General features: G+C 51.6%; 1 pseudogene; it reads right to left on the reverse strand.

Moving 5' to 3' along the window:
* Nucleotides 1–4,907: 4,907 nt before the first annotated feature.
* On the reverse strand, nucleotides 4,908–22,248 carry LOC135891061 (fibrinogen-like protein 1-like protein; annotated as a pseudogene).
* Nucleotides 22,249–24,041: the final 1,793 nt, after the last annotated feature.

A 24,041-nucleotide genomic window follows, 5' to 3' on the forward strand; every position in this document is an offset into this window, starting at 1 on the left:
GGGGCTCGGGGTGTGGGGTCCTGGCAGCGCTTACTGTGGCTCCCAGGAAGTGGCTGCCAGGTCCTTGCAGCCCCTAGGCGCATGGGCAGCCAGGGAGTCTCCGCGCACTGCCCTCACGCCCACAGGCGCCGCCCCTGCAGCTCCCATTGGTCATGGTTCCCAGCCAATGGGAGCTGCAGAGCCGGCACTCGGGGCAGGGGCAGCACACGGAGCCTTCCTGGCTGCCCCAGCACCTAGGGTGACACAGGGACATGCTGGCCGCTTCCAGGAGCCACATGGAGCCAGGGAACCTACCCTAACCCCAGGCCCCTACTGCGCCGCTGACCAGACTTTTAACGGCCCAGTCGGCAGTGCCGACTGGAGCCACCAGAGTCCCTTTTCGACCAGGTGTTCAGGTCGAAACTGGATGCCTGGCAACCCTACTCCTATGAGGCTCAGTCTGAGGGGCTGTGTGATGAGGTAGAAAGCACTGGAGGGGAGACAGACATTCTGACTCTCCCTGTCATGGAGCTTGAGGCCAACCCAGAGGTCCCTGCTCCACAATCCAGAGTCCAAGCCCCAAGATACTGCTGCACCCACAGCCCTCTGCACCAGGAACCAGCGACTGGCCGGGGCTTCATCCTGCCCGGGACACCATCCAGCTGGTGTGAGAGCCATAGGCTGCCCGAGGGGATCCCAGCCCTCCATTTCGAGCTCCAGCCCCACTGCCAGATCAGCCCTGAGGGGTTCGTTGGGGGTGAGTGGGGTTTTTCCTCATCACATTGATTTCATTGTGGGCTTTCAGTTGTTGCTCTGGGATGGATTGAGACCTTGTATAGTTATCTTCTGTTTACCCCTATGCTGACCAGAGAATAAATTGTCAGCTGCCTTTATGGGGTCCTGGGTTTACCCTATTTGTGAAATCAGATCCTAGAGCCTGCTATTGGTTTGGGTGCCTGACCTCTAGGGGCAGGCACCAGTTGCTAAGATCCCAGCACTCACTAGCCCTAGGAGAGTTGGGGTGTCAGAGTCCCTGAGGAGGGAGGAATAGGGGTTCCATCATCCTCGGGGTTAGGGGCTACAATTATGTTTTAGAGGTTCCTGTCAGCCCATCAGTTTTAAGGTGGATTGTTAAAGTGGCTCTTCATTCTATGAATAACACAATATGTTTATATATATATATATATATATGGAGATATACCTATCTCATAGAGCTGAAAGGGACCCTGAAAGGTCATCGAGTCCAGCCCCCTGCCTTCGCTAGCAGGACCAAATACTGATTTTGCCCCAGATACCTAAGTGGCCCCCTCAAAGATTGAACTCACAACCCTGGGTTTAGCAGGCCAATGCTCAAACCACTGAGCTATCCCTTTCCCAGCAGGGCTGGCTCTAGGTTTTTTGCCGCCACAAGCAAAACAATTTTTGGCTGCCCCCCTCCAGCCCTGGGCTCTCACCCCCCCCCCTCTGCCGCCCCAGCCCTGGGCTCTCTCTTCTCCCCCCCCCGGACCCGCACCCCCTGCCGCCCCAGCCCTGGGCTCCCCCCCACCAGTGCTGACTCCGCCCACTCCCCCCTCACCTCCAGCCGGTCCGGCGCTGGCAGGGTCGGGGTAAGCAGCGGGGCTCCCGGGCCGCGCCTCAGCCCAGGGTCCCTCCAGCCAGGGCTCCCACTTCCAGGACTGGCCAAGACCCGGGAGGGCAGAGCCGGGGGACCGCCCCGGCAGGGGGCTGAGGAGCCGGGTAGCCCCAGAGGAAGTGGAGCCCCGGAGAGCGGGACGTGGGCCTCGCACGGCAGCGCTCCGCCCTCTATGGCCCCACTGCTGCTGCTTCTGGCCGCCCTGCTGTAGCCCCGGGCGGCTCAGGCCGCTTCGCCCAGCCCCGGCTGCGGCGCTGGGGGACGGCCGCCCTGCGGCACCTGCAGGCGGCTCCATGTGCCCCGCGGGGCGGCCCCCAGCCCGAGTGTCCCCTGTTCGGAGCGTGCCCGGCCCAGCCACAAGGTGCGGTGCTGCTCCGCCGCGGCACGAACTGCAGCGGTCCCAGCGCGCCCCCCGCGCACGACACGCTGTTGCCAGGGCCCCAGCTCTAAGCTTTTGCTGCCAGAAACAAACAAAAAACAAAAGGCCAGAATGCCGCCTTTGAAAATGTGCCGCCCCAAGCACGTGCTTGGTTTGCTGGTGCCTAGAGCCGGCCCTGTTTCCCAGTGCCCTCCCCCTGGTCCCGCCACCATCAAAACAGTTCGAGGCACTGCCCAACACAGTGCAAACAAATACAATACAAGCAGGATGTGTTCTACCCTCGTAAATAACAGACAGAGAAAATCACAGTGCCAAAGGAAAGGGAAGGTGTTAAATAAAGAGCTCTAGGGCTTTTTTAAACCTCTGTGAGGGGGGAGCTTGGAGCTGTTTTAGGGTTGCAAACCCTCCAGGATCGGGCTGGAGTCTCCTGGAATCGGCATCGGTCTCCTGGCGACTATTGAAAACAATCCAGGAGATTTTAATAGGATATTTTAAGAAAATGACATTATGTCATGTTGGGGGGGGGGGGGAGAGAATCTCCCAGAATAGCTTCAGTCAGAGTTGGCAACCCTAAGCTGTCTCTGAGCTGGGGAGGATGAAATGAGATGAATTTAAGGGAGGAGCAAGATCCCCACTGGCAGGCGCACTGCAGCAGAAGTGCGATTACTTGTCAGGTACAAAGGTGAAATCGTATCCTGCTGGGGCTATGTGAGCACAGCCGTGTCAGCACAAGGCTGGGGGAGTGGGACCCACATGGATGGGGTCTCACCATGGAGTTTATAGTGTTGGGTTTAACTATAGAATTCTCCATGGCAAGGGAGCTGGTTATCTATGTGAAAAGCAACAAAGAGTCCTGTGGCACCTTATAGACTAACAGATGTATTGGAGCATAAGCTTTCGTGGGTGAATATCCACTTTGTCAGACGCATGTCTATAAGGTGCCACAGGACTCTGTTGCTTTTTACAGATCCAGACTAACACAGCTACCCCTCTGATACTTGGTTATCTATATGACGCTCTCCTCCCATGTGATCAGCAGAGACGCTCATGCTGGACTCTCCTTGGCTCAAACAGGAGAGCGCTTCTGGCAGGCTGTTGTCCATGGATGGGTCTTTGATTCTGGAACTTGTCACCTGTTGTGACCCAGGGGCCTCTTCATGCCAACTGGCAGAGGGATGCTTAAGAGTTACAGGGATCCCCTGGGTCTAGTATCTATATACTAGTTCACCAAAATACGTCATGTAAGGTCTCTTCTGAAAGCCTGTGTGTCTGTCATCATAATCATGTGAAACATGTGTGGCTAATAGGGAGAGATGTCTATATATTGGAAATTACATTCTTAAAGCCTTGTCGTTAAAGGCAGATCACCCAGAGGTACATGCCTTAAGACAAAAGTGGGGGCCCGCAAGGATTTTAAAAATTAATACAAGCCTGGAGTGGCCAGTATTACACTCCCAAGGTTACAGCTTTTCTCTGACCTTGGCTTGGTAAACGCTGCCACCACCCAAAGGAAAAAAAAAACACCCTTGGACCCAGGAAGGAGCACTTGGGAATTCCTCTGTGTGGGGTACCCTCAAGCCCTTTCACCCCACTCTGGGGAAGAGCTGAGAAAGAAAACAATTAAACAACATGTGCACAAACCTCTTAGGACACCAAAAATCCAATCCTGTTCTTAAAAAAGGTAAATTTTATTAAAAATAAAAAGGAAGAAAATACATCTGGAACTTAGGCTTTTACTAGATGTTAAAAGAGCAATTCCAAAAATTAAGCACCCAAACTAGCTTTCTTGGAGGATTCAGCTTAAAGGTTACAAGCAAAAAAAGCATCTGAGGTTAGCACAGAGGAGAGTCACAAGCCAAAATAAAAAATAAACCTGATTGTGTCTAAACATTCCCTATCCAAATCATTTCTTCTAGGTATGGAAGATATGGGGGAGGTTTAGGTTGGATATTAGGAAAAACTTTTTTACTAGGAGGGTGGTGAAGCACTGGAATGGGTTACCTAGGGAGGTGGTGGAATCTCCTTCCTTGGAGGTTTTTAAGGTCAGGCTTGACAAAGCCCTGGCTGGGATGATTTAGTTGGGGGTTGGTCCTCCTTTGAGCAGGGGGTTGGACTAGATGACCTCCTGAGGTCCCTTCCAACCCTGATATTCTATGATTGTGATTCTAAGATGAATTTTCATACCTGGTTCAAGCCTTACACAGCATTGCTGCTCCGTCCCTGCAGCCCAGAGAACAACAGACAAAAGGAAAGTTTCCCCCCCGCCATTTTAAAAAGTTCTACCTTCCCATTGGCTCTTTTGGTCAGGTGCCCATTCCTTTTCTTTTACCTGTGGGCTTGTTAACCCTTTACAGGTAAAGCAAGCAGAGAACAGACCAAGAGGGATTTTACAACTAACTGGCTGGCTGGGTGTCCACAATTCATTGGGAAAGAAAGAATCACAGAGCAGCTCAGCCTACTGCAGCACAAAGGACTATGGGATGCACCCCCAGAAGTCCTAGCATCACACATAGGTGAGCTCAACACCAGCAAGGACGCAGTAACTTGGGTCAGGCTTCTCACACCAGACGTAGGCCAACCTGGGTGCTCAAACCTGGTTGAGTCACCTGAGTTAACTCTGCAGTGAAGATATCTCCTGGGAGAGAGAGAGAGAGAGAGAGAGAATGAGAATCATAGAAGATTAGGGTTGGAAGAGACCTCAGGAGGTCATCTAGTCCAACCCCCTGCTCAAAGCAGGACCAATCCCCAACTAAATCATCTCAGCCAGAGCTTTGTCAAGCCTGACCTTAAAAACCTCTAAGGAAGGAGATTCCATCACCTCCCCAGGTAACCCATTCCAGTGCTTCACCACCCTCCTAGAGAAATAGTTTTTCCTATCATGGACTCTCCAGTGGGGTTCAAGCCCCTGCTGGAGGATCAGCAGATCCGTTTAACAAGAATGAGGGTAGAGCGGCAGTCTCCAGCCACACAGACTCCACTCCATGAAGCATTCTTGCCTTTCCCATTGAACATGACATAATAACATTTGCTGTGCTACCAGCCTCCCTGATAATGTTCTGCACAATGCATGGTACTGGATAGGTCCTGATCATTGTCATAGGTAGAAAACTTCATGTTGTCATGCATTCTGTCTTCCTTAGTGACTAAATCCTTTCCAGCTCCCGTGGACCTGCCCAGCCGCAAGGCATAGCCATGTGACTCGGTATCAACACTGAAGGTGTCATATTCAGCATAGTGAGTATTGTTGGATGCATCCTGTACTACAAAGCGGACTTTGTAGGCTCCCTGGATTGTGAGCAGAGAGATGTATTCATTCCCAAGCCAATAATCACTTTGCACATCACCAAATCCATACTTGTAGTTTGCCCAGGAATCATTCCACTCAAGTTCTGTGTTGTAAGAATTTCTCTGTACAACCGTCCAGACTTGTCCTTCGGTGTCCATGTTGCACCACACCACCAGCGGGGGAGAGCCTTCTGCAGGGGTGAAAGTAACTTAGGGTATGTCTACACTACGAGAGTATTTTGATTTTACTTAAATTGAATTTGTGGAACCGATATTACAAAGTCAAACGTGTGTATCCACACTAAGGACAGTAATTCAATTTTGTGATGGGACAAGCGTCGACATTGGAAGCGGTGCACTGTGGGCAGCTATCCCACAGTTCCTGTAGTCCCCGCTGCCCATTGGAATTCTGGGTTGAGCCCCCAATGCCTGCTGGGGCAAAAAATGTGTCGAGGGTGGTTTTGGGTAACTGTCGTCATTCAACCGTCACTCCTGCCCTCCCTCCCTGAAAGCGCCGGCGGGCAATCAGTTCGCGCACTTTTCTGGTGAGTGACAGTGCGGACGCCACAGCACTGCGAGCATGGAGCCCGCTGCGATCATCGCTGCAGTTATGGCCGTTGTCAACACCTCGCACCTTATCGTCCACCTTTTTCAGAGTCAGATGCTGAGAAATCGGGTGAGGAGGCTACGGCAGCACGGTGAGGACATTAAGTCTGAGAGGGGCACAGACCTCTCACAAAGCACGGGACCCCGTGCCATGAACATCATGGTGGCAATGGGTCATGTTGATGCTGTGGAACGGTGATTCTGGGCCCGGGAAATAAGCATGGACTGGTGGGACCGCATAGTGCTGCAGGTCTGGGATGAATCACAGTGGCTGCGAAACTTTAGGATGCGTAAGGGAACTTTCCTGGAACTTTGTGAGTTGCTGTCCCCTGCCCTGAAGCGCAAGGACACCCGGATGTGAGCAGCCCTGACTGTCCAGAAGCGAGTGGCCATAGCCCTCTGGAAGCTTGCAATGCCAGACAGCTACCGGTCAGTCGCAAACCACTTTGGAGTGGGCAAATCTACCGTGGGGGTTGCTGTGATGCAAATAGCCAATGCAATCGTTGAGGTACTGCTGTCAAAGGTAGTGACCCTGGGAAACGTGCAGGTCATCATAGATGGCTTCACTGCAATGGGATTCCCAAACTGCAGTGGGGCTACAGATGGAACTCACATCCCTATCCTGGGACCCGACCACCAGGCCAGCCAGTACATCAACCGAAAGGGCTACTTTTCAATGGTGCTGCAAGCACTGGTGGACCATAGGGGACGTTTTACAAACATCAACGTCAAATGGCCGGGCAAGGTTCATGACGCTCGTGTTTTCAGGAACTCAGGTCTGTTTAGATGCCTACAGTCATCCTCGGGGACCCAGCCTACCCGCTAATGCCCTGGCTCATGAAGCCCTATACAGGCGCCCTGGACACTGAAAAAGAACTCTTCAACTACCGGCTGAGCAAGTGCAGAATGGTGGTGGAGTGTGCTTTTGGCCGTCTCAAGGGGAGATGGAGAACCTTACTGACTCGCTGTGATCTCAGCGAAACCAATATCCCCATTATTATTGCAGCTTGCTGTGTGCTCCACAATCTCTATGAGAGCAAGGGGGAGACCTTTATGGCGGGGTGGGAGGTTGAGGCAAATAGCCTGGCTGCTGATTACGCCCAGCCAGACAGCCGTGCGATTAGAAGAGCCCAGCAGGACGCGCTGTGCATCCGGGAGGCTTTGAAAGCTAGGTTCCTGAGTGAGCAGGGTAACCTGTGACTATTAAGTTTGTTTAAAGAGAAGAAGATGAACCTTCCCCCGTTTCTTTACCCACTTAATGTTGACTATCCTCTCCAGTTACATACCCCCTTCACCCCATTGCCCTCCTTCCAACACACGTTTAAAAATAAAATAATTGGAACTTTGTTCATTAACACAGTTTTCTTTATTAAGGGTTTCGTGGTAAAGGGTTGAAACTGGGATGCAGACTGTGGTAGGGAGCGGGTGTAGTGATGGAAAGGACGCTTCTAAACTTGAGGAATGACAGGCTCCTGCTCCTAGAGCGGTCCACAGTGGTGGACTGGTTGTTTCAATGGAGCCTGCCACCCCTCCTTTTCAGGACTCTGTGTGGGGGCTATGTGACTTTGTGGCGGGGGAGGACAGTTACAGATCCCCTGCTGCGTGGCTCTGTGATCCAGGCTAAGGACCGCTGCATAAGATCTCTAACCGCCCTTTCCCCCCCCCCCCAAAGTCACATAGCCGCCGCCGCCCCCCCCCCCCCCCGCCACTGCCCACACAGAACATGAAAACCACCTCCCAGACTGACCAGGGTGCCTAGTGACTGCAATGTGTGTGTGACCTTCTGCTGAACCTGCCCCCGTGTCTGTACCCTGGTAAAGGTGACTGTCCTCTCCAATTACAAACCCCCTTCAAACACACTCTTCCCTAAAAGAACATGACGGAAAGGTAATTAACAGAAATGTATTTTTTATTCGCAACTACACAGTTAGGGGATGAAACTGGGACGGGGGCTTGGGTGAGGCGGGAAGGAAAGGACTTATCAAATTTTGGGGAATGACAGCCTTCTGGTACTTGAGCAGTCTGCAGGGGTGGAGTGACAGTTTTCACGGCCCCTGCCGCCCCTCCTTCTTGGGACTTTGGGTGAGGGGGGTATGGGACTTTGTGGCGGGGGAGGGCGGTTAGAGATAGACTGCAGCAGGGCTCTGTCCTCCTGCCTCCGGTCCTGTAGAACATCCACAAGGTGCCGGAGCGTGTCCATTTGCTCCCTCATTAGTCCAAGCAGCGTTTGAGTCGCCTGCTGGTCTTCCTGCCGCCACCTGTCCTCCCGTTCGCTGTGTGATCGCTGGTATTGCGACATGTTCTCCCTCCACTGGGTCTGCTGGGCCGCCTCGGCTCGGGAGCAGCCCATAAATTCTGAGAACATGTTGTCCCGTGTCCTTTTCTTTCTCCGCCTAATCTGTGCCAGCCTCGGGGAGGGGGATGCTGGGAGACAGTTGCAGCTGTGGGATGGGAAAAAGGGAGTGAATTCCTCACAAAGATACATTTTTGTGAACAATGAACATAGTCTCTCTCTGTGAACAAGACCATGCACAGCACCTATCACATGCGCACTCAGGACAAGGTCGAATTTTCGGCCTTTGCATTCAGTGCCTGGGGTCTTGCAGTGCAGATCAGACAAGCGGGGCAGGACAGCGGAATTCGGGTAGCAGGCTGACATGGTAAGCCGTAGACTTTTGGCTGCTTAAAAAAAAAAAAAAAAAATTATAGCAGTGCCCTCCTTTCACGTTCAAAGCAGCAATGCTCCTAGCGTTGGCCAGTTCCTGCTGCTGGCAATCCGGCAAGCATGAACTCTGTCCCTGTCCCACCCCCTCGCGGCTGTCCCCGGGAAAGATCCCTGTATGCTGCCCCTCTCCTGCCTCCACTGTGTGGCTGTAAACTGCCGGTTACAGTTATGTAAAGGAACAGGCAAGCAGTCCCAATACTAACATTCCCCTAATTCAAAGCAGGTCACCATGAGCGACATCACTCTGATGAGGATTTCTGACACAGAGAAAGACCGCATGCTGCGTGAAAGCCAGCAAAAACCAGGGCCGTATGCCGCCATGCTCTGCGAGGCAATGATCCCAGAGTACTTGATGATAGCCTTGCGCGGAAAAGTTTCCTACCACGGAGGACGCAATAAGGCCGCTCTCCCCAGGAACCTCATGCAAAGGCTTTCCAATTACCTCCAGGAGAGCTTCATGGAGATGTCCCATGAGGATTTCAGCTCTATCCCCGGACATATTGACCTTATTTTCCAGTAGCTGCACTGCCAAGGACTAAAATGTTAAGCGCCTAGGGCAAACTAATCATGAAAAACCCATTGTTAATATTCCTGTTCTGTTCAAAATAAATGTTTACATGTTTAAGACACTTACCAACTGATCCTTCCCGATTCAGGGTCCGGGTTAACACCTGGGGAGGGTTGGTAGGGGATCTCTGTGAGGGTGATGGAGATCCTGGCTGTCGGGGAAATCAGCGTTGTAAGTGCTGTTGACTGCCTCGTCCTCCTCCTCATCTCCTTCCTCATCTTCCCCATCCGCTAACCTCTCCGAGGAAGCGGCCGTTGACAATATCCCATCCTCAGAGTCCACGGTCAGTGGTGGGGTAGTGGTGGCGGCTGCACCTAGAATGGAATGCAGTGCCTCGTAGAAACGGCATGTCTTGGGATGGGATCTGGAGCGTCCGTTTGCCGCTTTGGTCTTCTGGTAGCCTTGTCTCAGGTCCTTGATTTTCACGCGGCACTGCATTGCATCCCGGCTGTATCCTCTCTCTGCCATGGCTTTAGAGATCTTCTTGTAGATCTTTGCATTCCATTTCTTGGAGCGCAGCTCCGAAAGCATGGACTCATCGCCCCACACAGCGATCAGATCCAAGACTTCCCGATCAATCTCAGAATAGAAAGAGGGCCCCAGCACGGCCATCTCTGCTGGAGAGCTCTGCATCGTTGCCAGTGCTGCTGAGCTCGCCACGATGTCCAAACAGGAAATGAGATTCAAACTGGCCAGACAGGAAAAGGAATTCAAATATTCCCAGGGCTTTTCCTGTGTGGCTGGTCAGAGCATCCGAGCTCAGACTGCTGTCCAGAGCGTCAACAGAGTGGTGCACTGTGGGATAGCTCCTGGAGCTATTACCGTCGATTTCCATCCACACCTAGCCTAATTTGACATGGCCATGTTGAATTTAGCGCTACTTCCCTCGTCGGGGAGGAGTACAGAAATTGAATTAAAGAGACCTCTATGTCAAACTAAATAGCTTTGTTGTGTGGACAGGTGCAGGGTTAATTCGATTTAACGCTGCTAAATTCGACATAACCTCCTAGTGTAGACCAGGCCTTAGAGGACTTACCGGTATGCTGGAGTCCTGAGTGGTGGTGTGGCCTCAACTGGAAGAGGCGGGGCCTTTCAAGATTTAAAGGCCCTGGGGCTCAGGCTCTGGCTGCCACAGAGCTCCGGGCCCTTTAAATCACCATGGGAGCCCAGCTGCCGGAGCTCCGGCAGGGATTTAAAGGGCCCAGGGCTCCCCGCAGTGGCTGGAGCCCTGGGCCCTTGAAATCACCACTGCAGAAGCCAGTCCGGCACGGTGTACTGGCTCTTGCCAGTACGCTGGACCGGACCAACTTACTTTCACCTCTGGCCTTCTGGCTGGATGACAGACTCTGCTGCTGCTGTTCTTGGAGATTCAGGGTTCCCCAGAGACTGACTGTAATACAGTGCACAGCAGAGTCAGAGGTCACTGTGATATCAATAGGCTCTTTCCCTGCAGAACAGCTTGTAGTGTTTCATCCAGTCCATTTTTAAATGTCTCAGCTGCTGGGGTTTCTACCTCATACAGGAATTTGGGAGATTATTTCACAGCCTCATTTATTCCACCTTTAGGGAGACATTCCTCATATTCTTCTTACATTTTCATTTCCTTAACTTGCCCCCTCCCCCCCATTACTCCTGGGTTCATGCAACCCTCATTTCTTCCTAGATAGTCTTTCCCCTTTGTCAAAGCTGAATCCCCACTCTGGCACTCCGAGTGCAGAAGGTGAGGGCCCGCAAGGATTCTGAAAATTAATACTTGCCAATCCAGACTTGTATTACACTCCCAAGGTACAGCTTCTCTCTGACCTTGGCTTGGTAAACGCTGCCACCACCCAAATGCAAAAAAAAAAAAAAAAAAAAAAAAAAAAAAAAGCCACCCCTTTGAACCCAGGAAGGAGCACTTGGGAATTCATCCCTGTGGGGTACCCTCAAGCCCTTTTACCCCCCTCCCCCAGGAAGAGCTGAGAAAGAAAACAAAGGAAATTAGCTGTGGTTACCAGCTAAATCAAACATGCACAAACCTTTTAGGACACCAAAAATCCAATCCTGTTCTTAAGAAAAGTAAATTTAATTAAAAACAAAAAGGAAAAAATACATCTTAAAAGAAACAATTAGAAAAATTAAGCACCCAAAATAGCTTTCTTGGGGGTTCAGCTTAAAGGTTACAAGCAAACAAAAAGCATCTGGGGTTAGCACAGAGGAGATCTACAAGCCTTAAAAAACAAACAGAAATAAACCTGATTGCATCTAAACATTCTGATCTACTTACACATTTGGAGTTTCAGGTAAGTAGTTCTAGGTATGATATGATGATTTATGATCATACCTGGCTTAAAGCTGCTTACAGCATTGCTGCTCTGTCCCTGCAGCCTAGAGAGAACAAGGGAGAGACAAAGGGAAAGCTTTTCCCCCCTCCCCCCATTTTAAAAAGTTCTAGCCTTCCCATTGGCTCTTTTGGTCAGGTGCCCACTCCCTTTTCTTTACCTGCAGACTTTTTAACCCTTTACAGATAAACCAAGCAGCCACCAAGAGGGACTTTATAGCTAACTGATTGTCTGGGTGTCCATAAAAGGGAGTTCTTCCCCCCTCCACTTTATTTAATCACACCCCTCCTTTGTGTTTAGACTCCTCCAATCCTTGTAGATACCCCCACCTTAGTCATACTATCCACATTTTGATAGTTTGACCATCTATAAATCAGTTCCCACAACTCCCTAATCATTGCAGTCCTCTTTCCTAGTTTCATAGTTGCATAGAGTTTAAGGCCAGAAGGAACCATGAGATCATGTAGTGTGACCTCCTGTGTATCACAGGCTATTACAGTTCACCTGATCCCTCTAGGTTAAGCCCAAAGACTTCAGTTAGACTAAAGCATTTCAGTCCCCAGGAGATTAAACTGTGTGCCACAGACAGAACAGGAGATACTGAGGTGCCACTAATGCCCAAGGTGTCTGCAATGGCAGGGACTTGATTAAGAGAGATGTGCCCAGATGATGATCCAAACCCCATGAACACAAGAACAGCCATATTGGGTCAGACCAAAGGTCCATCTAGCCCAGTATCCTGTATTCTGACAGTGGCCAATGCCAGGTGCCCCAGAGGGAAGGAACAGAACAGGTAATCATCAAGTGATCCATCCCGTCACCCATTCCCAGCTTCTGGCAAACAGAGACTAGGGACACCATCCCTGCCCATGCTGCAGTGGAAGGAGAACCCCCACCCCCAAGGTCCCAGCCAATCTGATCTGGGGAAAATGCCTTCCTGACACCACACCCGGCAATCAGTTAGACCCCAAGCATGTGAGCAAGACACTAGTCAGGCATCTTGGAAAAGGATTCTTTGTACCACCTCCAAGCACTACGCCACCCCGTCTGGCATGCTGTCCCCAGCTGCAGACAGTGTCTGGTGCTTCAGAGGAAGCCAAAACAAACAAACACCCAAATCCCAGAACACATCTAGCCAGTTGTGCTAAAACTTCCTTCCTGACACCTGCGGCTGACCAGCTGAAGCCCGGAAAGTATGAGATTGGATTATAGTCTCTAAATTCCGGACAGTTGCTCTCTGCCTTTTTGATATTGAAATGGAACAAAATTCCAGGTTCAGTTTCATCAGAATCAGTTAGAGAGGAACCGTCACATGTTGTGCTCCAGGCAGTAGTGCTGCTTCTGTCTAGAAGGTTGAGTGGCCAGCTGAGTGACCACACACACACACACTTCCGGGAAGTGCGGATCCAGAGCAACTTGTTGCCTCCCCCACTGAAGGCCAGCAAGGCAGGGGCACAATGTAGCCCTTAGATGCTAATGGCTGAAGGGGTCAGCCAGTTGAGTAACAGGGCACTCTGTGGTGCCCACTGAGGTTTTCGGGGGGATTTGCAGACCTCGTTTTGGTTTGCTATTCGAGAGGACAGATGACCTTGAGGTTGAGGCTCTGGAGGCTAAAGATCTTGGGAGATCTGGATCCAATTTCTGGCTCGGACCCCAGCGTCCCGCAAGACCTTGGGCAGGTCACTTAATCGCTGCACCTCAGTTCTGCGTCTGTCAAGTGGGGATAATCTCTCCCCTTTGCCTCACCATCTGTCTGTCCTGTCTAAAACTCTTCAGGGCAGGGACGTGTGTGCGCAGCACCCAGCACATTGGGGTCCCTATCTCAGGAGATGGTGGTAAGAATGTCATTGTTTGGGGCAGAGCAGTTCCTTCCTAAATACACTTGCCAGGTGCCTATGTTGGCTGCCTGTCTCGGGCTGCTGGTCTCAGGCTACTGGATAGAAACATGGCCACAGAGATGGCGCTATTGCAATGGCAAGGCGAGTGAGAAGCCCACTAAGGGACAAAAGAAGGGTAAACACACTGAGGGTGAGATTGAGCCAAATAGGGGCCAGGATCCTAAACAGGCCAAATGCTATGGGGGGGTGCACTCGGTCAGGCTGAGTGGGGACCTGAAAGAGAGAGGGGGGATACAGGTCAAAAGAAAAGTTGTGGCAAGGGGGAAATCTGTAAACACTGCAGCTCACCACAGAGCTGGAGATGGTATGGACCTGGATCCACTGGGCAGACACCCCTGGACCCCTTCATGTTGCCCTGTACCTTTCCCCAGCTCCCTTTCTCACTCTTCTTCCAAGGGTGCTCCCGAGGGCTATGTGGCTCTGCAGGAACGAGTGGTGGGATCAGATGGTTGCTGCAGAAGTATGGGGTGTCAGTATTTCCTTGGGGATGATTAGGAAGGAGGGATGGGCAAAGGAGTGGGGACTATGCTGAGTGTTTCCTCACAAACAGTAGATAAGGAATACAGATTCCACCATTCAAGGCAGCAGTTGTTTTGATTTGGGGCTGGTAAAAAAAAAAAAAAAAAAAAATCAATGTCCACCAAACTTGATATCATGAGAAAAATTTTTTTCCTGGTATTCAAAAGTGGCTGAGCTTTTTTATTCAAACATTCTGAAAAAAATTCACCTTTAGGCAGAGAACAAGCCTGGAAAATTTCAGGTGGAAAAAGTGAAGGTTTCAGAGTTATGAATGACTGAATGAAAACTCCAGGGGCTAGGATGGACACCTTCAGGAACCATCACTCTAGCGTGTCATGGCCACATTCCATTACGTTGTAACCCTAACACTCTTTGTGGAGAAGCTGGGGCATTGTATATTAAAACGGCTCCATTGCTAGCTACTCTATAGCCTCCCTGACAGCAGTGTTCCTTCACTTCTTGGAACCCATTAGCACCCAAAGCTCAGCAGCCTCACCACCTCTCTCTCTGTACCCTTCCTGTCACTCCCATGCATTTGTCTTCACTCCCCATATGGGCCACCACTTCTAAAAAACCAAGCCCATGGAGGGGTTGTTGGCAGCGGAGATCACATCTGGGATCTTAACTCATGAGCAAGAATACGATTTAGTCATGAAGGTCACAGATTTGGTTACTTTAACAGACTTCCGTGACTTCTTCGGCTACAGCCGGGGCTGGAGCTGTCAGCGTTGGGGGCTGCCAGCAGCCACAGCCAGGGCTATCCCCACCTGCTCTAGTGCCAGATCTGTGCCCCTTCCCCACCCAGTTAGACAAACAGACTGGAAATAAAATGTGCCTTTTTAACAATGAGGGTGATTAACCATTGGTACAAGCTAATGAGAGATGTGGCAGGTCTCAATCCATCACTTGAAGTCTTGAAAATGAGATTGATGTCCAAGAGATTTACACTAGTGCAACCAGAAATGATTGGCCGGATTCTTACAATCACTGGGTGACACTGTCTGGTCGTCCCTTCTGGCCTTAAGATCTATTGGGGGGGGGGGGGGAGGAGGAGGAAGAGAGAATCTTTAACCAAACCTCTCCAAACCCCTGTTCTGTTCATTTCCAGCCCAGCATAAATTTCATTCCATCTAAGATATCAACCAGCCTTTTGATTGTTTCATGGCTCACCACTCTTTGTTCTGATATCTTCCAGGTTCAGGATATCACCTTCAGAGCCATGAAAGAGCTACATGTTGCCAGTAGGAAGTTTAACAGCAAAGGAAAGACAGCAGGTACAGAACGGCAAGCTGTGCCCAGGATGGGAATCCTGTAGAGGAGCAGACAGGAGATAGGAGTTAGATACTAAAACCTTCCCACAACGCAGAGCTTCTGACTGAACTCTCAGTACTGAGCCCATCCATATAGTCACTGGATCAACCTGGGTTCCACTGAAGACCAGAACTCTCTATAGCAGAGAAAGGAAAGTTGCTTTTTCCACCTGCCTTAGGCCCAGACTCCCTCCAAATCCTCAGTGTGGCTCCGATTCAGCAAAGAGCTTAAGGATGGGCTTAGTTCTCAGGCCTGTGGTATACAGGAATTCAGACTTGATGGTCCAAGTTGTCCTTCTGGGCTTAAAATCTATTATTCTATGAAAAATGTTAGAGAAAGGGTGATGGGGTGTCACCAGAGACTTAGACAAAGGCCTTATCTTGACTGGGGAAAAGATTGAGTTTAGGTTGAGCTTAGTTAAGATGAGCCAGCTAGGCCAGACATAAACAACCATTTTTACCACTTTTCCTCATCAATATACACCCCAGAATGTTACTCCATTTTCTTCTTTCCCTCACAGCCTAAAATGAGGACATGAAGAAAGCCTCCTACAATTCATGACAGCCATAGCAGAATCCCAAGTTGCTGGGTCTCTTTGACAGGTTGCAACCTTCTTCATCCTGGCAAAGACCTTCAGTTCATTCTGTGATGCTGTCAGAGGTTTACAATGCAGTATAAGTAAGTGATGAAACTGATGCTTTGTTTTCTTTTTATTTCACCTTTATGTTTCTAAGAGCCCTGTTTGCAGAATTCTGTAGCCATTTTGCTCTGAGAGTTGCTTCTGCCTGTCCTAGATAAAACACACACACTATGCTCCTTCATGGTGACTTCACTATTCTTTCTGACCAATATTTTTCTTAATCTAACTAAAGTCATTTTAGACTGAAAGTACATGCTGTATATGGAAACAAACATATCTCTGCACATTGACAGGAGCTTCTGTTTGACGCTGTTAGATTTTAACTGCACATTCAAGTTAATGGCAACAAGTTCACAGCACAATAGCATGGAGTAAACTAGGAAAGACTAACAGATGCTTCCACCCACACATTCAGTTATGCAGCCATGACACAAAGATCAGCTCAACTCACCCATTCTGAGATGGTGTTACTGAGCAGCTGATATGGTGTTAGAAACCTTGAAAGTCCTCTTCGGCTTTCAAACTCAGGGCTGAGGATTCATCCATTTATACAAGAAACTCTACAACCAATTTATCATTGTTTAATCAACCAACAATTTAACTCCATGTTATGAAATTTTATCACACGGCCCTGAATCCTGCTTCAGGGTAACATTAGGTATTTTTCCTGATTCCCTCAGCAGAAATGATAAATCTAAAGAGGGCATCTCAAGGCCATTCATAAAAACCACAAGTGGCAGCTCTCTCACACTCTGTTTGCCCCTGACAATTATTTGTCAACACAATGACTAGAAATTGAAGAGGACCAGCAGCAACTCCTGTTACCTAGCAGCTCTGTGTTTTTGGGGAACCAGGGCGCAGTACCCAGCCTGTCTGACTCACGAAAGATGTTCTCCCCCACAGCCTCTGCTTGAACCAAAACCGATCAGAAGAAAGACTTACAAAAAGCAATGAAAAGGCCGTGGGAGACACAACTAAACCCCTGGGATAAGGGTGACAGGATTAAGGAAACCCCCCAGCCTCATTTGCATCAAGGATGGGACAGGGAGGCATCTCCATTAGCATACAGAATGGAGAACAGAGATTCCAAGGCAAGAACCACACAGAATTCTGGGACCAGAAAGGCAGGGAAGCACTGCATGCTGGGGGATCTCTGCTCCAGATGTTAATGAACCCACCTGCACACACCCAGCTCAGTAATTATCAGACCAATTCTAGTAATAAACCCTTTATTGGTATCCAAAATAGTGAAGCTGCCTAATTGCATTGTGAGCTCCCTGGAAGGAACACTGCCCATAGCCAGGAATGAGCAGTTCCCATTGTCTAGCCTGAACAAAACACCACAACTCTGGTATACTCCCTTGAGCCATCAGTTTACCCATACACAAATCTAGTATTCTCCCTTGATTTAGATTTCCAGAAAGCCTTTGACAAGGTCCCTCACCAAAGGCTCTTATGCAAAGTAAGCGGTCATGGGATAAGAGGGAAGATCCTTTCATGGATTGAGAACTGGTTAAAAGACAGGGAACAAGGGGTAGGAATAAATGGTAAATTTTCAGAATGGAGAGGGGTAACTAGTGGTGTTCCCCAAGGGTCAGTCCTAGGATCAATCCTATTCAACTTATTCATAAATGATCTGGAGAAAGGGGTAAACACTGAGGTGGCAAAGTTTGCAGATGATACTAAACTGCTCAAGATAGTTAAGACCAAAGCAGACGGTGGAGAACTTAAAAAAAAAAAAAAATCACAAAACTAAGTGATTGGGCAACAAAATGGCAAATGAAATTAATGTGGATAAATGTCAAGTAATGCACATTGGAAAAAATAACCCCAACTATACATACAATATGATGGGGGCTAATTTAGCTACAACTAATCAGGAAAGATCTTGGAGCCATCGTGGCTAGTTCTCTGAAGACATCCATGCAGTGTGCAGCAGCAGTCAAAAAAGCCAACAGGATGTTAGGAATCATTCAAAAAGGGATAGAAAATAAGACGGAGAATACTTTATTGCCCTTATATGAATCCATGGTATGCCCACATCTTGAATACTGTGTACAGATGTGGTCTCATCTCACAAGAGATATACTGGCATTAGAAAAGGTTCAGAGAAGGGCAACAAAAGTGATTAGGGGTTTGGAATGGGTCCCATATGAGGAGAGATTAAAGAGACTAGGACTTTTCAGCTTGGAAAAGAGGAGACTAAGGGGGGATATGATAGAGGTATATAAAATCATGAGTGGTGTGGAGAAAGTGAATAAGGAAAAGTTATTTACTTGTTCCCATAATATAAGAACTAGGGGCCACCCAATGAAATTAATGGGCAGCAAGTTTAAAACAAATAAAAGGAAGTTCTTCTTCACACAGCAGTCAACCTGTGGAACTCCTTGCCTGAGGAGGTTGTGAAGGCTAGGACTATAACAGGGTTTAAAAGAGAACTAGATAAATTCATAGAGGCTAAGTCCATTAATGGCTATTCGCCAGGATGGGTAAGGAATGGTGTCCCTAGCCTAGTTTGTCAGAGGGTAGATATGGACAGCAGGAGAGAGATCACTTGATCATTACTTGTGAGGTTCATTCCCTCTGGGGCACCTGGCATTGGTCACTGTCGGTAGACAAGATACTGGGCTGGATGGACCTTTGGTCTGACCCAGTATGGCCATTCTTATGTTCTTGAACCACTGTTTCTCTACAAAAAACCCTACCCATGCTCAAGCAAGTGTTCTGATGCCTGGATGCAAAATCTGCATCAGTTCCATTGGGACTTCATCTTCCCCTGACTGATCGTGGGGGCTCCGCCTGTCTCCAGCACTCCGGACCCTCAGCTACCCCAGATCGATTCAAGCTTCACAGAGTGGTGTGGTGAGAACCCAGCTCTCTCACTGTCTCTCTCAAGTCTCAACTGACCCTGACTTGTGGGATCACTTATAGTTTTTTAAGCCTGAGTTTTGGAGTCAAATTTAAGTTAGATTTAATATTCTAACTGTTTTGTTTGTCCAGCTCCCCTATGGTTATTACCTGGTGTGACAAAGCTCCAAGCCTGTATTGGTGGGTCCCGCGCTTCCTGGCAGATATAGTGGCCTCAGAAGCTCACTGAGGCCCTCAATAGGGCCTCCCTTTCCCAGTAAGGCAGCAAAGGTTACAGATTATTGAGCTACTTTCATCACAGGCCTGTATGGGAGGTGGGAAGGTGGAATACCCACAGTCTCTGTTGCTCCTTAGGCACAGTTTGGTCTCCTGCCTGGATCCAAGTCTGTTTCCCCTTTCATAGAATATCAGGGTTGGAAGGGACCTCAGGAGGTTATTTAGTCCAACCGCCTGCTCAAAGCAGGGCCAATTCCCAACTAAATCATCCCAGCCAGGGCTTTGTCAAGCCTGACCTTAAAAACCTCTAAGGAAGGAGATTCCACCACCTCCCTAGGTAACCCATTCCAGTGCTTCACCACCCTCCTAGTGAAAAAGTTTTTCCTAATAGCCAACCTAAACCTCCCCCACTGCAACTTGAGACCATTGCTCCTTGTTCTGTCATCTGGTACCACTGAGAACAGTCTAGATCCATCCTCTTTGGAACCCCCTTTCAGGTAGTTGAAGGCTGCTATCAAATCCCCCTCATTCTTCTCTTCTGCAGACTGAACAATCCCAATTCCCTCAGCCTCTCCTCATAAGTCATGTGCTCCAGACCCCTAATCAGTTTTGTTGCCCTCTGCTGGACTCTTTCCAATTTTTCCACATCTTTCTTGTAGGGGGGGGGAGGGATAGCTCAGTGGTTTGAGCATTGGCCTGCTAAACCCAGGATTGTGAGTTCAATCCTTGAGGGGGCCATTTAGGGAACTGGGGTAAAAATCTGTCTGGGGATTGGTCCTGCTTTGAGCAGGGGGTTGGATTAGATGACCTCCTGAGGTCCCTTTCAACCCTGATATTCTATGATTCTATGTAGTGTGGGACCCAAAACTGGACACACTACTCCAGATGAGGCCTCACCAATGTTAAATAGAGGGGAACGATCATGTCCCTTGATCTGCTGGCAATACCCCTACTTTTACAGGGCAAAGGGATCTCTGTAGATCATGGGGGGAGAAAGAGGGGAACCTGGGCCCACCCTCTACTCCAGGTTCCAACCCAGGGACCCTAATGATAGCAGCTTCCCGCCTCCACTGACACTGCTTTGATTCCCTGAGCCACTTCCCCATACTCCCCTTTTCCAAGCTTCACCCTTACCTCAGGGTACAGTAATTCCTCTCCTCCAGCTCCTTTCACCTGGGCTCATCCAAGAGAGCTGGAAAGGAGAGCTTTAAAAGCAGTATAAGTGGGACCTTAATTGATTCCAGCTGTCTCATTAGCCTAACAGTCTTACCTGACCCTCTGTCAGTTAATTGAGGTCAGGTGCCTGCATTAGCCTAACGACCTTAACCGGCTAAATTGGCGTCAAGTGTCTTGATTAGCCTGGAGTAGCCCTTGTTTGGCTATCCAGGGAACAGGGACTTGCTCATTCTGAGGCTGATCTACCTGCCTTCCACTCTTTTGAGGTTGTCCTGCTGGCCGGTTGCCCCTCTGGCTGCTGCTGCTGCTGTGGGGAGGACCCTGCTGGTGTGACCCTCAGAGGGGAGTGCAAGGCCCCACTTTTGCCATCATTTTTGGGGCCTCCCCTGGCTGGGTTGCTGCTGCCCTTGCTGCTACTGCTGGGGAGAGCCTGTTACTGCTGCTAGAGCTGAGGAGGGAGTAGAGGGGGGTTTGTTTTGTGGAGGGGGTTTGTTACATCCTTGCTTCTGTGGTGGTAGGTGCCTTTGCTGTGGGGAGCTGGGGGAGTGGCCTGGGGCCCTCCCCCTAGTCCACCTGCTCCACCACTGCCACCACCACTGCCCCCTCCACCTTTCCACCTGCCTTCTGGCTCTGTTCCCCGGCCCAGCAGTTTGCTCTGCCCGTCTAACCATCCAGAGAACGTAGCGGCAGCGAACGGGCATTTGTATATCAGATGCCTGTGGGTGCTCGTTTCCTTTCCCCTCCCTTGGCTTTGTCCTCCCTCCCCTGCTGCATTTGGCCAGTGGGCCCCCTTTTCCTCTGCCTCGTCCACTGCCCTGTTCTTGCAGCTGCTTGCCACCTTTCCCTTTGCTGCCTGCCCCACCCGTCCCCCTTCTAGCCACCCTGTTTGCTCTGGTTTGCCCTGTTTTGTTTTTTGGTCCTTGATTAGTTTGTTTGCCCCACCCTTGTCCCATGGTGCAGGCGTGGTTGCCAGTCCCATTTTCCCCTCTTCTAGTTTGGTTGTTTTTTGAACCCACCCTGTTCTTTTTTCCATGCCTGAGGCACCCCTGATTTAGCCGTCCTCTGCATTCTGCCCATGGCCGGCTCCAGCATTTCTGCCGCCCCAAGCAAAAAAAAAAGCCGCGATCGCAATTGCGATCGGCGGCGGCAATTGGGGGGGGGGGGGGAAGGCCACGATCGGCAGCGGCAGTCCTAGAGGGAGTGAGGGACCTGCCGCCCCCGAATTGCCACAGGTGCCGCCCCTCTCCCTTGGCCGCCCCAAGCACCTGCTTGTTAAGCTGGTGCCTGGAGCCGGCCCTGATTCTGCCCCCAAGCTTCTTGCCCCCCTCCAGTTCAGCCCTTATTGCCTGCGTGCCCACGTTCCACTGTTGGTGTTTGAGATTCTTCCCCCCCCCCCTTTTTTTTTTTTCATTGATTCCTTCACTGATGCACACTTTCCCATGATGTTTCAGGTTTTCCCTTCCTTTCCTTAGTGAAGCCGGGGGAGATGGTTTCTTTTTCATCTTGTGCTGGAATTGTGTTCCTTGTCTTCTTTTGTCCCTTTCTGTTGGCGCCCCTCCACCCTGCTTTCAGCCTAGCAGGTGGGGTGTGGTAGCTGTTTTCCCCCCCTCTCCCTCTCCTCCCACGCCTTCCTTCCATTTCCCTGCCCTAGTGGCTGTCCCCTTCCCTCCCTTTCTGTGGTGGGTGATTCAGGGGGCTGGACTTCCCTGGACGCCCCTGCAGTTCCCTTCCAGTCCTCCTCCCCATACCCTCCCTTGCGATGGCCGCCTCGACTGCCATTGAGGCACCGGCAGGCACGGATAGGGGCTCCCGAGACTCCGCCGCTGCTGTTGCCGTGACCTCGGCCGCCTCCATTTCTGGGACCGCTCCCTCGGCCGGTGGGAAGGGCCGGGGGTCGAAAAAGGGCAAGGGCCCTGCCCGGAAGGTGAAACCCCCGGTGACAGTGGTTCCTTCTCCCGCTGCGGCCCCGTCAACGGCCACAGCTCCCCTTTCTCCCTTGCCTGTTGTTCCCTCCACCAGCTCTGGGGGTGCCGCTCCCTCGGCCCCCAGGGTGTACGCCCAGGTGGCTGCGACCCCTCCGCTTGCCGCCTTGCCGTCTGCTCCAGCCACCTCCCGGAATACCATTCCCAGCAGCCGGGGCCCCTTTCCCACCCTTCACCAGGGAGCACGGGGTGCGTTGCCTCCTGGTGCCAGCCTTGCCCCACGTAGTAACCTACGTGCGGGCGTTGGTGGGGGTGGTGGGGCCCACGGCCATGGTGGCGGCCTCAAAGATGTTTGGGAAGGTGGTGTTCTTCCTGGCGTCGGAGGCCGCTGGCCAGGAGGCGGTGGAGAGGGGCTTGGCGGTGGGGGGCATTCACGTCCCCCTCGAGCCTTTGGAGGACCTGGGCGTATGGGTGGTTTTCTCCTCTGTTCCTCCCTTCCTCCCCAATGCCGCCCTTTTGCCATTCCTCTCCACCCTGGGGAGGCCCCTGTCCGTCCTCAGCCCCCTTTCGTTGGGCTGTAAGGACTCCGCCACGTTTTGTCATTCCGCCAGCAGGTGCAGGTTCAAGTTCCGCCGGCGGCACGTGACGGGGAGCCTTTGGAGGGATCCTTTCTGGTGCCCCATCGAGGGGCCCAGTACCGGGTTTATTATTCTTCGGGGGTGGCCTGGTGCTTTCTCCGCCGGGCGTCGGGGCACGTCCGGAGGGACTGCCCCCTGGCCTGGCTTGGAGGGGCATCTGGGACCCCCGATACCTGGAAGGGCGACGGCTCTATCATCGCCGGCGGCCCTGATCGCCCGGTCCCTGGGGTCGCCCCTCCTCCATCAGTGACCGTTGTCAACTCTGCTCGGGTCTCGGGGGAGGCCCCCCCCGACATGCCCAGATGAGCGTGCGGGCTCCGCCGCTGAGGTGGGTAGTAGACCGGGGCCCACGGAGGAGAGGGTGGCAGGGCTGGTAGCAGGACTCGAGTGGGGCTTGCCTCAGGGGGAGTCTGTCCCTTTCCCTGTCGTCCTGCCCTTGTCTTCCCCTACCCTCCCGTCATTGCCCTCGCTCCCAGGCCCTGACCCAGCTGGCCAGCCCCCCTCTTCGGGGAGCTGGGAGCTTGTGCGGGGAAGACGCCGCAAGCGGGGAGCTCGGGCCCAGCACCCCCCCTGTTGTTGGTGAGGGGGAAGGGACCCCCTGTAAAACTATGAAGGGGGTTGCTGGTGCTGGGCCTTCCGTTGGCTCCCCTGCTGCCGTTCATTATTTGGAGTTGGCCGAGGTCGCCGCAGCCGCGGAGGCGGGTAGTACCACCTCTCCTATGGAGTCCCTCCCTGAGGGGGTTATGGATGGCGCCCCCGCTGCTCCGTTGCCATCTGTGCCCCCTGTAGGCGCCGCAATGGCTACTGCCCTGGCTGCTGTCGAGGGGGAACCAGTAGAGACGGGTGGGGACTTTGCCTCTATTTTTGCTGAGATTGAGGCCCTGGGCTTGACCCCAACCACTGAGGGAGTGGATGTCCCCCTGTTAGAAGGCCTTGGTAAGGGTGATTGCTCTCTGGTGCCCCCCCCCTTCCCCTTCCCTCCACCTCAGATGGTTGCCCCCGTTTTGGCCTCTGCAACGCCCCGGGCCATGTCCACTTGCCCGGCCGCGAATGGTAATCTGGCTGACGACGCCGTGCCCATTGTGGCGACGGCCGACGCCGAGCGGCCGGGCTCTGAGCCCACAGGCACCTTACCCCATGAGGCAGTGCCGATGCTCTCATCTCCCCCCAGCACTGTAATCGTGGGTGCCTCGTTTAGTGGGGCCCCTGAGCCTAGCGCTGTGGAGCTGTCCCACTCCCTTGCTGCCCCTTTAACTACCGTGTCGGGTCATGAGGCTCCGTGCCCCGGAGGCTCTGCCACTCGGGTCCTAGATTTTGTCCCCGCTCCCTGCCCCGACCCTGCTCCGGTCCTAGATCT

The sequence above is a fragment of the Emys orbicularis genome, chromosome 17 (assembly GCF_028017835.1).
Source record: "Emys orbicularis isolate rEmyOrb1 chromosome 17, rEmyOrb1.hap1, whole genome shotgun sequence".
NCBI lineage: Eukaryota > Metazoa > Chordata > Testudines > Emydidae > Emys > Emys orbicularis.